At 43.1% G+C, this 17,879-nt stretch overlaps 1 pseudogene; it reads left to right on the top strand.

Annotated features, from left to right (window-relative positions):
* Positions 1-1,264: 1,264 nt before the first annotated feature.
* The window catches only part of LOC101935146 (pinopsin-like), a 38,184-nt pseudogene continuing 21,569 nt past the window's right edge, over positions 1,265-17,879 (top strand).

Here is a 17,879-nt window from a genome sequence, read left to right as displayed (position 1 = left end):
CAGTAGCCCAGTTTTTGTCATAATCATTGTGAAATGTATGTATGGATCATATTTAAGGAGTTGTGTTCTAGTCAGAAAATTATGTTCTTAAGGCAGGTAACCAGGAGGTGACATGTCTTAGACAGGTTCCTTTTAGGCAGGGGGTTACAGATGCTTATCTCTGTCTGTTCATTGTGCGCCTTCCAGTGTAGACCTATTTGCATAGTGAGCCAGTTGCTGGTTAACAGACAACAAAATCTGTAAGTAAGAAGTATAAAGGAAAAAGCAACCAGCCAGGGAGCTTCCTGTTTATCCATAAGAATAATGGATTGTTCTTATATATCTAGGAGTGCAGACAGACACCCTGGATCTTTCACTGAAGGGCAAGTTGACAGAGTGACTTGTCTCATGAATGGAAGATTACAGCCAAGCCTAGCTGTAAAACGCTGGGAGGACTTTGGGTGAGCATTGCTCTATAAAACATGAAAGTAACTAGTTAAGTAATACTAGGTTCTAGAATGCATCTTATGATTTTATTTTATGTGCAATCATTTGTTTCCAATACTTCTACTGGCTATCATTTTAATAATCTCTATACTTTGTTATATAAACTTTTTTACTTGTTTTCCTATAAACATATCTGAGTAATGATCTGAGAGAGAACTGGGATGTACTGCTTCTTTGGAAACAACAAATCTGTGTATGCTGCTGGTGTCCAGTGGAACGGGGTGGTCACTCCAGGGGACAGTCAGAGGGCTGGAGTTTGCCTATCGCTAACCTGTAGAGCAGTGGCTCTCAAACTTTTGTACTGGTGACCCCTTTCATATACCAAGCCTCTGTGTGTGTGTGTGACCCCCCCTTATAAATGAAAAACACTTAATATATTTAACAACATTATAAATGCTGGAGGCAAAGCAGGGTTTGGAATGGAGGCAGACACCTCCCGGCCCCCCCATGTAATAACCTTGCGACCCCCTGAGGGGTCGCGACCCCCAGTTTGAGAACCCCTGCTAGAGAGAGAGAGAGAGCAGGGCCTGCGTAGGCCTAGAGGGGTGTGCTTGTGTTACCTATGGCATGTAGAGTTGGGGAGCTGACCCCCGGCAGGCACAGCCGAGGCTCCTTCATGCTAAGGACAGGTGGTAGTGAGGTGCCTCGCAACCCTGGGTCCCCCGGGAAGCTTCACGGTATGTGATCATGTAAGTACAAAGGCCTTGTTCATATAGAACATGAACCATCTATTGTGTGAATAGTTCTAATAAAATCTCCAGTTCTTCATTATGGGCAGATGCAGAATAATACTACTATTGTAGATGACCTAGCTGAGAGCATCACAATGAGACTCATAATTTTCCCTAGATAGCATTTTGGCATTCTTGATATTCCTTGATGCTGTTTTCAATATTTAATAATTTGTTAGTGATTACAGTTACCTTAAAAAACCCTATCAACATATTCATTCTTAATCTTTCCTTTTTAGATCTCATGATATTTCTGTGTGGCACCACCATAGTTATAGCTAGAAACTACCGTGGATATTTCTACATGGGACGAAAGTTCTGCAGTTTCAAAGGATTTGCTGTCGTCAACTACTTTGGTAAGCAACAGCCAAGTGACACATGTATCCTCCTCAGTCCTAATACATGAAATTTTGTATGTGTTAGGTTAGAAAAAGACAACTGTTCATGTTGGGTGGTTGTTAAAAAGTCCAAAAGAAGGATTAACCTAGCAATATTTTTACAGGGCTAATTTTCTGTTAACTTAAAAAAAAAAATGAATTCACAACTCAATATAACTTTCTAAACAGCGAGACAGGTAAATGAATGGAATGCCATAGGGCTAAGTAGGTTTGTTATAACACTGCTTAATCTTTGCTTTCCATCTTGAATTGTGACTCCTACTTTGAATCTATTAGCCATTCGCAAAGGACAGATTCTGCCAGCTTATCTCATGCTGAGAAACAAATTACTTGGTGAGGAACTCCACGGACACCTGTAGTGATGTGGGCTGATGTATTCCCATCTTGGATATCTGGCACCCTCTCTTATTGCCTGTGAAAGAAGGTAACCAGTATTGTCAATACTGGTTAGTATTAATTTTTTAAAATAAGTAAATAAAACTAAATACAAATCTAATGTATTCATGCTTCAAAATATCCCCTTTAAATATAGTGGGTAAACTTAGCGGGAGGGATAATAGCTCCTTAAAACAATAGTAAGAATAGCAAAAAAATATTAATTTTACTACAAATCTATCCTTTCCACTAAAGGGAAGAAAAGATCAACCAACCAAAACCAACAACAATAACCCACAGAGAACCAGAAAGTCAAATGAAAAGTGCCATATTTGATCAGGAGACCCGAACGTCTGATATTTGTTAAAGAAGATTATATTTTAGCCACTTGTTTAACTACAAATCAAGCAAAATCAAGATGATACTGTTGTTCTGACTAAGTGTTAATCTGGACCACGGGTCACCCAATGAAATTAATAGGCAGCAGCTTTAAAACAACAATAACAAAAATTAAGCACTTCACACAAAGCAGTCAATCTATGGGACTTGTTACCAGGGGATGTTTTCAAGGCCCAAACTATAATGGGGTTCAAAAAAGATTTAGATAAGTTCATGGAGGATAGGTCCATCAATGGCTATTAACCAAGATGATCTGGGATACAACCCCATACTTTGGGTGTCCCTAAGCCTTTGACTGTCAAACTCAGACTGGACACCGGGGATGGACCATTCAATAATTGCCATTTTGTTCATTCCCTCTAAAGCCTCTGGCCATCAGAAGACAGGATACTGAGCTAAATAGACTATTGGTCTGATCCACTATGGCCGTTCTTATGTTCTTAAAATGTCTCAATCTCATATTTTGATTGATAATTTCTTATGGGCTTTTTTCCCCACACTTATGAGATTTTCTGTTTGGAAAAAATGGCTAAATTCTGGTGATTGATAGAGATTAGTATACACCAGGGATGAAATCCTGGCCTCATTGAAGTTAATGGGAGTTTTGCCATTGACTTCAGTGGGGCAAGGACTTTACCCCAGATACTTTCAATCGTTCAATAATGCCTTGCTATGAAACTTGCAGGCGGGTGTATGAATTAACCTTTAAACATTTTGATCTGATGGTTGCTCATATTATTTCTTATAATTTGTCAAGTGTGGTCCCTGTCTTAGCCTATGAAAGATACAATATGGTATGGTAACTTACTGGAGATCTTAAGCTGAGTCTAAAGAGAGGTTACCAGCTACTTGTTTTCATCTGTCTCATCTGGCCAGTGTCACCACTCTTTGGCTGGAGCTCTTGTATTCCTGAAGGAGTCCAAATCTCCTGCCCCATTAGAAGTTGGGAAGAAAGATCCTGGAGCAACTGTAGATACTAGATTGCCTATTTCGTAGCCTGCTTCATTGTTCCTATACTAATCACTGGATTTTCTTAGGACAATGCCTTCAGTTCATTACGTAAGGTAGAAAGCAACAGTCTCCTGTGGCACCTTTAAGACTAACAGATGTATTGGAGCATAAGCTTTCATGGGTGAATACCCGCTTCGTCAGACACATGGGTATTCACCCACGAAAGCTTATGCTGTAATACATCTGTTAGTCTTAAAGGTGCCACAGGACTCTCTGTTGCTTTTTACAGATCCAGACTAACACAGCTACCCCTCTGATACTTGATACATAAGGTAGGTTTCAATTTATGCTTTTGCTGACTGTTTATAGTACCTGTTCAGTACCTTGCTCTTTCTGTACAGGCATTCTTAACATACAGTGTAAACATGCCTTTTTTTTGACGTATTGAAATGATTTGATTATTTTTAGGTCTGGTGAAATATTTTCAAAATTTAGATTACGTTTTTTTTTGCTTTTTTTTTTTTTTTTTTTTTTTTAATTTTGATGAAAGGTTTTCAGGAAAAAAATGCATGCGTATTATGTTTGATTAGATTTTTTTATTTTATTTTATTTATTTATTTTTTTGCAGAATATATTCTGCATTTTTGACCAGCTCTATTTATTTTGTTGTACAACTTTCCATATTTCACTTTATTTCTAGCTTATCTGAATCTCTTTGATCGGGAAAACAGGCTGCAAATCTCATGAGAACAGGCCATTTTATAATATTTCAGCTTGTGAAAAGTTAATACAGTCTAAGGGGATGCTTGTGGCATGTCCCTCTCACAGAAGCCCCGGGTTCCTCAACACAAGTATTGCTATGGAAGTGGGTGACCCTGGACTTAAATCACCTAATCTGCATCCGATGTGTAGCTTCACTAATAGAAAAAGAATATTTGAAAGTGACCTTGGTGCTTTTTTAGTGATGTGCAAACTGGACCTGAAATGGTCTTGTTAAGACCACACCAAAAAATCAGATTTTTGTTTTACTTTAGAAATTGAGATCTTGTGCATCAAGGAATACTTTATGGCAGCTAAGAAGTGAAATTACGGCATAATAACATCCCAGAGACCAAAAGCTGAGCAAACCCAGAGGGGAAGGGAATCTTAGGGCATGTCTACGCTACGAAATTAGGTCAAATTTATTTAAGTCGACATTTAGCCTCCGATTTTACGTAGTCAATGCTGCATGTCCCCACTATGCACAGTCCGTCGGCGGAGCGCATCCTCACTACCATGGCTAGCATCGACTTAGGGAGAGATGCACTGTGGGCAGCTATCCCACAGTTCCTGCTGCCGACTGGAACTCTGGGTTAGGATCCCAATGCCTGATGGGACAAAAACATTTCCACAAGTTGTTTTGGGTACATATTGTCAGCCTCCCATGATGCACTTGCCCCCTCCCTCCCTGAAAGCAACGGCAAACAATCATTTTTGCGCCTAAGCCTGGGTTACTCTTGCAGATGCCATAGCATGGCAAGCATGACCCCACTCAGCTGTACACTGTTGTTGTGAGCATTGCAAACACCTCGTGCATTGTCCTGCGGTATTTACAGAGCCTAGCCAGGAGCCACCAGGCAGAAGAATGTGATGCCATACAAATAGCTGTGCTGGAAGCCATGGAATGGAGCAATTTGCACATGCTGGCGGTGGCAGCCAGGCTTGTTGACATGGTAGAACATCGCTCCTGGGCCCAGGAAACAAGCACAGACTGGTGGGACCGCGTCGTGATGCAGGTATGGGATGAGGAGCAGTGGTTGCATAACTTTTGAATGTGTAAGGCCACTTTCATGGACTTTGTGAATTGCTTTCCCCAGCCCTGAAGTGCATAAATACCAAAATGAGATCTGCTCTGACAGTTGAAAAGTGAGTGGCAATAGCCCTGTGGAAGCTTGCAACGCCAGATTGCTACTGGTCAATTGGGAATCAGTTTGGAGTGGGTAAATCTACCGTGGGGTCTGCTGTGATCCAAGAGACCAGGGCAATCAATTCACTTCTGCTAAGAAGGGTAGTGACTCTGGGAAATGTGCAGGACACAGTGGATGGCTTTGCTGCGCTCAGGTTCCCTAACTGTGGTGGGGTGATAGACGGAACACACATCCCTATCTTGGCAACAGACCACCTTGCTAAAGAGTACATAAACTGCAAGGGGTACTTCTCAAGGGTGCTGCAAGCACTGGTGGATCACAAGGGATGTTTCACCGACATCAACGTGGGATGGTCGGGAAAGGATACCTGACGCTCACATGTTTAGGAACTCTGGTCTGTTCAGAAATCTGCAAGAAGGAACTTTCTTCCCAGACCAGAAAATTACCGTTGGTGATGTTGAAATGCCCATAGTTATCCTTGGAGACCCAGCCTACCCCTTGCTCTCGTGGCTCATGAAGCTGTACACAGGCAGCCTGGACAGTAGTAAGGAGCAGTTCAACCATAGGCTGAGCAAGTGCAGAATGGCGGTGGAACGTGCCTTTGGACATTTAAAGGGGCGCTGACACAGTTTACTCACTAGGTTAGACCTCAGCAAAAGCTATAGTCCCATTGTTGTTGCTGCTTGCTGTGTGCTCCATAATATCTGTGAAAGTAGGGGGAAAGTTTCTGATGTAGTGGGGGGTTGGGGCAGACTTCCTCGCAGCCCATTTTGAGCATCCAGACAACAGGGCAATAAGAAAAGCACTGCATCTCCGAGAGGCTTTGAAAACGAGTTTCATGAATGATCCAACACTGATGTGACAGCTGTGTGGTGTTCCTTACCAACCTGCCCTATTTTTTTGCATGTACTGCCCTGTAAACTAAACCCCCACCAACCACAGCGTGCACAGTGAATAAAGAGCCCCTTGTCCTCAATTCATGCATTTTTATTATGCTAACAAAGACAGCAATTAATAGCAAAGATAACCCGTATCTAAGGGCCTGATAACATAGCAGGGAAGAGGCAAGGACATGTAGCTTATGTAACCCTTCTGCTAGGTGGCGCCAACAGCACCAAGGGCCAGGTTCAGTATCTAAGGGTTTCAACAATACACCACAAAACCAGCTCGAGCCCCCACTCAGTGACCTGGGACAATTACACACCACCCCTTGGGCACCTCTAAGAGGCAATACTTCACCTCTCGCAAGCACAGAGTCTGAGTGTAGCAAAATCTTTTAATAAATGGAGGGAATTAACTCCGCATTAATTTGGGAAAACACCGCAACTAGGGTTCATAAACACAAACCATGAGCAAAAGACTCACCCCCAAGTAAGTTGGGCAGTGTCCTTTTCCCCTCATGGTCTCAAGTCCAGCAACCCAAAAGTCCCTTTAATGTACCCATCCCTTCTCTGTACCCCACTCAGAGTTGCTCTCCTTGGTCAGTGCAGCCCCAGAGTTCAGAGGTTCATCCGCAGAGTTCACCTCCCGCAGTGTGTGGAAGGCAGAGGGGAGGTAAGGAGGCACTTTACATGCTGCACTGCTCTGGCACTCACTCGTTGCCCCAGTTTCACTGTCTAGCAATCAGAGGTGTGGGAATGAGAGCCTTCTGCTCCATGAACCATCCCCTGGAGTTGAGTTCAAGGGATAATAGAGTTTCCCCTTCTCCCCCCCACCCCACCCGCATTCTAGGATGGCTGGGAGAGGAGGATATGGAACGTGGTGAGGAGAGCAGCTGGTTCAGCATTGGGTGCAGCGGGACTCTAAGGTCTAGCTGCCTTTCCTGCACCTCAGAAGCCTCAACAGGTCTGTTTGCTCCCCTATAATCCGCAACATCTCCTCTTGCATGTTGCCCTCTTGTTCCCTGCATGCTTTCCTGCCCTCTTGCAGTGTGCATACTCCCCGACTGTAAGCCTCCATGCATTCAGCTGGGCCCTGTCAGTCTCGGAGGAGTGTATCAAATCACAGAAGATGTCTTCCTTTCTCTGCTTTTTTTGCCTTCTAATCTGGGACAGCCTTTGTGCTGATGTGGAGGAAGTACCCACCGACAAGGTTGCAGCTGCAAGGAAAAACATATATTGTTGGAAACAGAAGGTTAACTATTGCAATGAATGAAATACTTCATAGCAGTAAATACATTTCCTGAGGTACACTGCCACATTTGTCTTTTAAAAGAAGCACCTACCAGTAAGGTACAACACATGGCAGAGCGCTGGGCAGCAGATTTCAGTTTGCAGGCAGGCATGGTGAGCACACAAGAAAGGGTAGGCAGTGTCAGGGCACACCAGGGGACGTTTTTTGGTGGGGAAACTCTTGGTACATAAATAGGCTTTTCTGGGGAGCACCCTTTGCGTAGCTGGACTGGCCATCACTGTATCCAATTGTTTACCTCAGATTAAACATTAACCACAGTTGCATTTAACCCCAGTAGTGTGAATAGAAGTGTGCACTCACCAGAGGTGTCTTCCCCACCATCACAGTCCCTCAACAGTTGGTCCTGGGAGGGGATAGGCTCCAGAGTTAGAAAAGGTCCTGGCTGTCGGGGAGAATGGATCCTTCGCTTGCCTGCTGCACATTCTCCTCCTCCTCCTTTTCCTCATCAACAATGTCCTCCTTGTTGTTGCCTAGAGCCGCCTGGGACCCCTGTGCGGTATTCACGGGGAGTTTGGGGTATTGGTGGGATCCCCACCTAGAATCGCATGCAGCCGCTCATAGAAGCGGCTTGTCTGTGGCTCAGAACCAGAGCGACTCTTCACCTCCCTTGTCTTCCGGTACGATTGCCTGAGCTCCTTTATTTTCACACAGCACTGCTGTGTGTCCCTAGTGTAGCCTTTGTCCCCCATGCTCCTGTGTGATTTTGACATAGATGTCAGTCTTTCTTCTGCTGGTTTGGAGCTCTGCCTGCACAGACTCTTCTCCCCACACAGCAATCAGATCCAGGCAGTGGCGTAGCCAGGTTCTAACATCAGGGGGAGCGAACACATAAAAAAGGGCACCACCTGACATATCAAATTACTAATTACATACTTTTAAATTCATTATACATATTTATTTGTACTTAAAATAAAAACACAAGAATGATCCAGCAACGGAAGGGTTTGCACAGCTGGCATTTTGCAGGAGAACTTTAGATTATACTTAGATATACTTTAGATTCTAGAAAGTAAATGACAGAATACAGTAGTTTATAATTGGCCAGTATTTTTTTAAACCTGTGACTTTTTCCCAGTTACTAATTTACTTTTAAATATCAATGAAATGCACTTTATTTGTAATAGATCGTAATACTAAAGTCAACAAAAAGGAATGACAAATACAAGTTTTATGAGAATTGGTGAGCAAACATCTCATAGCTCTTCAGGGTTGGACAAAGCAGTATTTTCCCTTAAAGTAGCTTTATTCATGGGTTTTTTTTTTTTAAACAAAAAACATCTCTACAACACACGTTGGAAGTCTAACATTTTTGAAACACTGAGTACTGAAAGTTAGGGTTTTTAACCAATTTAAGCTGTGTACACACACACACACACCCCAAAAAACCAAACCTCTTCCTGCTTTCCTATCACCAGTTCTGTTACTACAGGAATGAAATCTAGACATCCCGTAAAATAGCTAGTTCCACATTGTTCTTCAAACCTCAGATCAGAGAAACGCAGCTTTGCATGTGAGATACTATATGACTGTACATATCTGAAGAAGTGAGGTTCTTACCCACAAAAGCTTATGCTCCCAATACTTCTGTTAGCCTTAAAGGTGCCACAGGACCCTCTGTTGCTTTTTACAGATTCAGACTAACACGGCTATCCCTCTGATATGACTGTAGTACAGTTTGCACTGCCTGCATCTACACTGACATCAGGAGAGGAGAAGAGGACAAGACTGTTCCTAGCATCAAGCACAGACAATCGTCTTAGGAGGGCTGTAGTAGACTTTAAGAATAACGTGTTCTTTAGTTACACTCACTCTGCTTTGTCATGTCTAAGTCGGACATTTTCCCAGCTTCTTTGTGGGGATGACCGCATGTTGTCAGGATTGGGCTGGGTCCTAAATAGAACCTCTGTGTGTTCATAAAGTTCCCTTGGCCTAATTGGGACTGGTGCACAAGGGGAGAAAAGGCTACAAAATTGTTTTTAAGTTCTGAGCAATTATAACACCCCTTATAGTGCCAGTATCACTAAGAGGATTTGTGCTGGATTATATCGAATATTAACATGATCTAATGCTGCACAAACACCACAGTCCACAGCAGGCCTGATTCTTCAAAGTCATCCAAATTTGGGAGAAGAGGGGGGAAAAGAATCAAGGATGGGGGAACTTTAGCTGTAATGTCATTTCTTGATTTATTTTTTTTAAAAGCAAAGAATGTCTTAAATGAATGTTACAATTTACATGTGAAATTAACAAAAGCAAGGAAACTTAAAGCTACCCAGCTGCCACTTCAACCTCAGCTCACCCTGTTGTACAGAGATATTGTAACTGTCTCAGAATAGCATGTGATCACATATGGCATAATACTAAGGCTCAACAGGTGATTGAAGGATGGAACAAAGAGCCCTAATGCTGAATCTTTGTATCTCTAGGTTTAGATTTTTTTTATGCTATTTTAAGAAGGCTAAGTTTTCCTTTCTTTTGGGGTTATTTTAATTGTAATATGATGGAGTGGGTAGACCACAACTGGTGTAGGGAGAAAATTAGCCTGTCCCTAAACAAGAGATTTATATGGGTCTGCCCTCAGTGTAGGGATTTCAGAGGCGCAGGGCTACGCAGCTAGTGATCATCTTACCCTCAGAAAGATGGAAGTGACAGTTTATATGAATGGCAGGAAGGATGATATTGTGATTAAGGTTATGGACTGGTAGTCTGGAGATCTTGCTTCAGTTCCGTGTCTGCTACAGACGGTGTGTGACCTTGGGCACTGCACTTCATCTCTGTACCTCAGTTCCTCAACTGGTAAAACGGGAATAGCATTTTCCTGCCTTATTGGCCAGGGGGGGTTGTGAAAATACCAGGGGTTCTGAGCACCTTGTAATTAGTGTAACGGGAGCTATATGGAGTACTTCAGCTAGATAGAAGGGAGAGAACTTGGAAATTGTGGAGCTACATGGAGAAGAAACTGAATTTAGAGCCTCTGAGGACCTGTCTATTGTCTTCAACAGTCTCATGAATTTAAGCTACCCTCAGCTCTACAGCATATATCTCAAAGGGACCTATAATGTTATAGACTCTAATATCCATACAGCAAGAAAACAAAATCTGTACTGATTTAGTGACCTTCACCTTACCCCGCTCCCCGAGAGCTGCAGCACTCATGCAGTTAGAGTGAATCTGGGGACAACTCACTATCCCTCTCACACACACGTGGATACATGACGGGTCAGCATCACGGAGGTGTATTACATCACCGGGGCTCCCTGAAGCTTCCCTGCCAGTGTCATGAGCGCAGCAAAGTGCTGAGTAGCGTCCACAGGCATTTCCCCCTCAGAGCCCCTTTTCACCTCCATTCACCAGGGCCCTGCTCTGAGGCCACCATTCGCTACGGGCGCCACCGCTGCCCCCAGCGGGCGAGGAAAGGCCAAGGCAATGGGAAAGAAACGGAGTCTCCCACCTGGGCTGCCGGAGCGATCCACAAGTCAGCGAGTGCCAGCAGAGAGGCCTGGCACTGGCCCCTGGCCACGGCAGGGACCCAACGTGCTGCCAGGCCAGCCAGGAGGGATGCACCAACCCGGGGTCGCTGAGCACAGCGCCCCTCACCCTGCCCCGGCCTCACCACTAACCGGCCCCAGTCTGACCTCAGCCCCCCTCGCCACGCTGGGGGGGCTGCGCTGCTGCCCCTTCCCCTCCCGGCAGAGGCCACCCCGGCTTAGGGAGCCTCCTACTCCTCATCCCCGGAGAGCCAGGCAGCTGCCTGCAGCCCCGGAGCGAGCTAGCAGGGCTGTGGATGGGGGAGGGCGGTGTGGAGCCCAGAGCCAGCCAGCGGCAGCATGCAAAACCTGGCTCTGGATTTCGAGTCTGGAGCCCAGTGCTGGCTGCGTGGAAAGGCGCAGCTTTTGCAAAGTGTGCTCGGGGGCGGAGCGGCCGCTTCCCCTGCACCCCACTAGCTACGCTACTGGATCCAGTGTCTCCTTTATGCTCCACACTGGAGTGCATTTGTGGCCCTGGGCAGGCATGGTCAGCTGTGCTGGTGAACTCTCCATGCTGATCAAACAGGAAATGAAATTCAAAAGTTTCTGGGGCTTTTTCTGTGTACCTGGCTGAAGTGCAGTGGAGTTGAAAGTGCTGTCCAGAGTGGTCACATTGGAGCACTCTGGGACACCTCCCAGAGGCCAAACCTGTCGAATTACACAGCGTTGTGTCTACACTACCCTTAATTCGACCCTGGAAGGTCGACACTACTCCTGTCGCCGTGGTGGAGTACAGGCATCAATTTTACAAGCCCTTTACGTCAGCAGAAAGGGCTCGGTAGTGTAGCCAAGCACATTATAAATTTGACCTAATGCGGCATATGTCGATCTAATGCCGTAGTGTAGACTTTTTAAAACACTTTGATTTTGTTTGGAGTTAAATAGGCACTAAAAACAATCACTTTGGAAAAATATTGCCATTTGTTAAAGAGTCAACCCCCCTGTACCTTCAATTAAGGTGTAAGACCTCATAATACACACATTCTAATGCTCCTCTTCAGCAAAATTAGGGAACATTGAGGTTGACATTGGTGAGATTTTTTGGTTAAAAACAAGCTGAAAAAAAACTTAAAATAAAAAGGTCCTCCTTATACATAATAAAGAAGCAAAAAAGGGCACAAACCCAATTTAAAAAAGAAAAGAAAAACTTTTCACATTTCCATTAAAGAAAAAAAATATTTAAAATAGCCATCAACAAATTGTCAAAATAGTAATAGGAAGCTTCAGTACTGGAATAAAAAATTTAAATATGTGTTGTTTTTTTTTTGACAAACAACATCAACATTGTAACAAAGTATTTACACGAAGAGAAATTCAGACATGCAAGTGTGAGGTCAATACTATAGTTAAGCACTTATTTTAAGCTGAACAGAAACACAACTTCAAAACTGAATGAAGCAGAAAAGAGATGGAGTTGTAACTAAAATAAAAATATTCTACCAACTTCGAAAGGTTGGCTGAGACTCACAAGCTTTGTTTATGGCACTTCCGATGAATAACTCTTATAGTCAGCAGACGATGCCATCTGCAGTACGCCAGCAGCATTTCTGTTGCCAAAAAAAGAAAAGCAAATGTACTGAAGCTGCCAAGATCACATAACACTCACACTACACATAAAATAATGCATTTTCAAAATTCATTGCTTATTTGTGAAAGTATTTCCTACGATTTCCAACTACAATAACACACTGCTTAAAATATAGGAAAGCTGTTTAAAACGGCAAAAATGGCATTGTGCCTGAAACTTAAGGGAATAAGAATTCTTGGGTGAAATCCTGGTCCCACTGAAGTGAATGGGAAAAAATCTTCTATTGATTTCAAGGGAGCCAGCATTCTACTCTTGGCATTTACATTTTGTTTATTCTGGGCTAGATGTAGAGCACTTCTAAGATCAGAACCAGGGTATTCAAGAGAGGAAGGAAGGTCTTGTGGTTAAGGATTTGCATTGCGATCTGCATTCAGTTCTTGGTGCTGTTGTGCATTTCCTGTGTCATGCTGCCCTTGTTCCTTAATCTGTCTGTGCTTCAGTTCCTCATTTGTAAAGTGGGGATAAGAACGCTTTGTTTCTTCCATGCTTTATTTTTCTTGTCTATTCAGACTGTAAACTCTTCAGAGAAGGGACAGGCTGCAGTAACATTGAAGTGTCTAATGCAGCGGGGCCCTGATATTAGATGGGGCACTAGTTGCTACTGTAATACACAAATAATATTGCTGTTAGTAGTCAGGCATATTAGAAATAATAAATAAAAGAGGTCACCAGCCTCAGCAGGAAAGATATGAGTAGCACTCCTTCTGAGAATTATTTTGTCCTCCCCAGTAATGACAAATTAATCATATTTCGTTTGTTAGGCTGTCCCCCTCACTAACTAATTCACAGGGATTTCTGCCCCTCTGATATTGCTCCCTACTTAATACCCTGCAATGAAACTAGAAGAACTTTTAAGGTTATTTATAGTACATATGTAGGTCAAGATTTTGAAATGTAACTAGTGTTTTTAGATGTCTCAATTTTGGGGGTGCCCAACTTGAGACACCTTATAAGGGCCTAATTTCACTGGTCTACAATTTTTGAGAAGTCGTCTGCTTCAGAGATAAAATGTGCTATTTATTATGTATTTTGATGTGCTGAATTCAAATATGACCATTAAAACAACTGATTGGCTACTGTTTCTAAGATATTTAAGTTTTTACATTTTATGTCTATGTATATGGTGTAGATAGTAGAGTTTTAATCATAAATTGTAAACTTAGGTCTTTTCATGTGTTTATGGTTGCTTTACATGATAATATTTCACCTGTCCTGTTTATGTAACACTTTAAAAATCAGCAAAAGGGTTATATAAATAAAATTTATTATGAAACAAAAGGCAAAAAACTATTATGTACACAGTTTAGTCCTATTCAGTGTCTACTCGGCGCTTCTTGGCTTGTCTCTTGTAGTCATTAAATGGAGCATCTCTTGTCACTGTCCAGCAATAGTCTGCAAGCATTGATGGGCTCCATTTGCCCTGATAGCGTTTCTCCATTGTTGCAATGTCCTGGTGAAATCACTCACCGTGCTCGTCGCTCACTGCTCCGGAGTTCGGTGGAAAAAAATCTAGATGAGAGTGCAAAAAAAGGTATCTTTAGTGACATGTTGCAACCAAGGCTTTTGTATGTCTTGAGGAGGTTTTCCACCAACAACCTGTAGTTGTCTGCCTTGTTGTTTCCGAGAAAATTTATTGCCACTAACTGGAAGGCTTTCCATGCCGTCTTTTCCTTGCCACGCAGTGCATGGTCAAATGCATCATCTCGAAGAAGTTCACGAATCTGAGGACCAACAAAGACACCTTCCTTTATCTTAGCTTCACTTAACCTTGGAAATTTTCCACGGAGGTACTTGAAAGCTGCTTGTGTTTTGTCAATGGCCTTGACAAAGTTCTTCATCAGACCCAGCTTGATGTGTAAGGGTGGTAACAAAATCTTCCTTGATTCAACAAGTGGTGGATGCTGAACACTTTCCCTCCCAGGCTCCAATGACTGTCAGAGTGGCCAATATTTCTTGATGTAGTGGGAATCTCTTGCACGACTATCCCATTCGCAGAGAAAACAGCAGTACTTTGTGTATCCAGTCTGCAGACCAAGCAAGAGAGCAACAACCTTGAAATCGCCACAAAGCTGCCACTGATGTTGGTCATCGTTTATGCACCTCAAAAGTTTTTTCATGTTGTCATAGGTTTCCTTCATATGGACTGCATGACCAACTGGAATTGATGGCAAAACATTGCCATTATGCAGTAAAACAGCTTTAAGACTCGTCTTCAATGAATCAATGAACAGTCTCCACTCATCTGGATCGTGAACGATGTTGAGGGCTGCCATCACACCATCGATGTTGTTGCAGGCTACAAGATCACCTTCCATGAAGAAGAATGGGACAAGATCCTTTTGACGGTCACGGAACATGGAAACCCTAACATCACCTGCCAGGAGATTCCACTGCTGTAGTCTGGAGCCCAACAGCTCTGCCTTACTCTTGGGTAGTTCCAAATCCCTGACAAGGTCATTCAGTTCACCTTGTGTTATGAGGTGTGGTTCAGAGGAGGAGGATGGGAGAAAATGTGGGTCCTGTGACTTTGATGGTTCAGGACCAGAAGTTTCATCCTCTTCCTCTTCCTTGTCTGACTCAAGTGAGAATGATTCTGGTGCATCAGGAACCGGCAGTCCTTCTCCGTGGGGTACTGAGCATATAGCTGATGGAATGTTTGGATAATGCACAGTCCACTTTTCCCAACTGCAGGCACCATGCAGAAGTAACAATTGCTGGTATGATCTGTTGGCTCTCTCCAAATCATTGGCACTGCAAAAGGCATAGATTTCCTTTTCCTGTTCAACCACTGGCAAAGATTTGTTGCACAAGTGTTGCAGCATATGTGTGGGGCCCACCTCTTGTCCTGATCTCCAATTTTGCAGCCAAAATAAAGGTGATAGGCTTTCTTAACCATAGTGGTTATACTGCGCTTTTGTGATGCAAAAGTCACTTCACCACAAACAGCAGAAGTTATCTGCACTGTTCACACAAGTACGAGGCATCTCTGCTCACTTTTGCTAAACAGAAATGTGTCCCTTTGCAAAATCAAACACTGACAAATAAGAGAGCACGACACTGTATGATTTCTAGAGCTGATATAGGGCAATTTGTTCAGCAGAGTGCTGTAAGTTTCATAATGATTGCATCATCCATAACTTCTAGGAATAACATGGTGCAATTCATATCATGTATGACGCAATACCAGCTTCAGATTGCATCATTCATTGTTTTGCCTAAAAAGCAAGTACTGTCCAAACCCAGTCATAGATTTATTCATAGATCCAGTCAAAGATGTATTTTAGTCATTTCTGGTTTAAATTGAGATCCCTTCCCTTTATAACTCACTTATCCTCCGCCATTCCCAAGTCAAGGGTCGTATATACTGACCCAATAGCATATCTTGAAAACTAGAGCCAATCAACAATTTTATGCATCATTTTCATTCTCAGTGACCCAGAATTAGTAAAGTTTGACTACATTTATTTCAGAAGCATTTTGGCTGTAGAGCAGTGTTTTCAGAGGATGGGAGCTCAATACATCCTGAAAATTAGGTCAATTTAACGAATCTTACATTGGGTATCCAGAAGTTGAGAGAGTTCCAAGCTGTGGGTGATGGTACTCGCTATGGAGATGGCTTTTCTGATCTGCTGGTTGCCATACTCTAGCTTTGCTGTTGTCATTGATCCAGCACATAACATTTCACCTCTAGCTGCAAAGTTCCAATGCATTTTGGTAAGACCAGTCTTATTTGCAGCCCAATCATATGCCTTTTCTTCAACAAGCAGGTAACACACTAAACATCAGTCACTTAAACGTTACGAACACGGAGACTTGAACTGAAGGGTGGCCTTGTTGTTTGGTGCTAATGATCTAATTATTTGGTAACTCATCTTTTTATAAAGAGGTTAAGTGGCTTATTACAATGGGGCAGTGATACCATGTCATAACTATAAAGGGAAGGGTAACAGCTGTCCTGTGTACAGTACTATAAAATCCCTCCTGGCCAGAGACTCCAAAATCCTTTTCCCTGTAAAGGGTTAAGAAGCTCAGGTAACCTGGCTGGCATCTGACCCAAAGGACCAATAAGGGGACAAGATACTTTCAAATCTTGGGGGCGGGGAAGGCTTTTGTTTGTGCTCTTTGTTTTGGGAGTGCGTTCACTCTCGGGACTGAGAGGGACCAGACCTCAATCCAGGTTCTCCACATCTTTCTAAACAAGTCTCTCCTATTTCAAACTTGTAAGTAAATAGCCAGGCAAGGCGTGTTAGTTTTCCTTTGTTTTCTCAACTTGTAAATGTACCTTTTACTAGAGTGTTTATCTTTGTTTGCTGTACTTTGAACCTAAGACTAGAGGGGAGTCCTCTGAGCTCTTTAAGTTTGATTACCCTGTAAGGTTAATTTCCATACTGATTTTACAGAGATGATTTTTACCTTTTTCTTTAATTAAAAGCCTTCTTTTTAAGAACCTGATTGATTTTTCCTTGTTTTAGATCCAAGGGGGTTGGATCTGTATTCACCAGGAGTTGGTGGGAGGAAGGAGGGGGAATGGTTAATTTCTCCTTGTTTTAGATTCCAGGGGGGTTGGAACTGTATTCACCAGGAGTTGGTGGGAGGAAGGAGGGGGGATGGTTAATTTCTCCTTGTTTTAAGATCCAAGGGGTTTGGATCTGTATTCACCAGGGAATTGGTGAAGGTTTCTCAAGGCTTCCCAGGGATGGGAATTCTTGGGATGGTGGCAGCGGACCAGAGCTAAGCTGGTAGTTAAGCTTAGAAGTTTTCATGCAGGCCCCCTACATTTGTACCCTAAAGTTCAAAGTGGGGATACAGCCCTGACATACCACTACAGTTATTAAATAATCTCTGTATCATACACACTCCTGCTCTCACACACACACATGTCACTCTCCCCAAGGAGCCCTATTCCTTTGCTGAAAGATATAGGAATCAATGGGAGTACTTGAATCCGATGTGTTAATCAGTCCTCACTTAGGCTACGTCTACCTTAGGAGCTAGGGGTGTGATTCCCTCATTCATGTACACATACTTTTGCTAGCTCTCATTGAGTAAGCATGAGTATACATAGCAGTGTAGCCAGGGTAGTATGGAGGCATGGCTGAGTTGTGCTGAGTTCATATCTACCGATTTCAGGCCTATTTGTGCTAGTGCCTTCGCTGCCACAACTGCAGCTACACTGTTGTTCATACTCATGCTAGCTCAATGAGAGCTAGTGTGAGTTTGTGTACGTGAGCAGGGCAAATCACACGCCCCAGGTCATAATGTAGACATAGACCAAGAGTGAAAAACATGCTGTGCAGAGGGCTAGCACAAGGCCACGCACAAAT

This window comes from Chrysemys picta, chromosome 1 (assembly GCF_011386835.1).
Source record: "Chrysemys picta bellii isolate R12L10 chromosome 1, ASM1138683v2, whole genome shotgun sequence".
NCBI lineage: Eukaryota > Metazoa > Chordata > Testudines > Emydidae > Chrysemys > Chrysemys picta.
The sequence above is the reverse complement of the archived record's forward strand: the minus strand, read 5'-3'. Positions and strand labels throughout refer to the sequence as shown.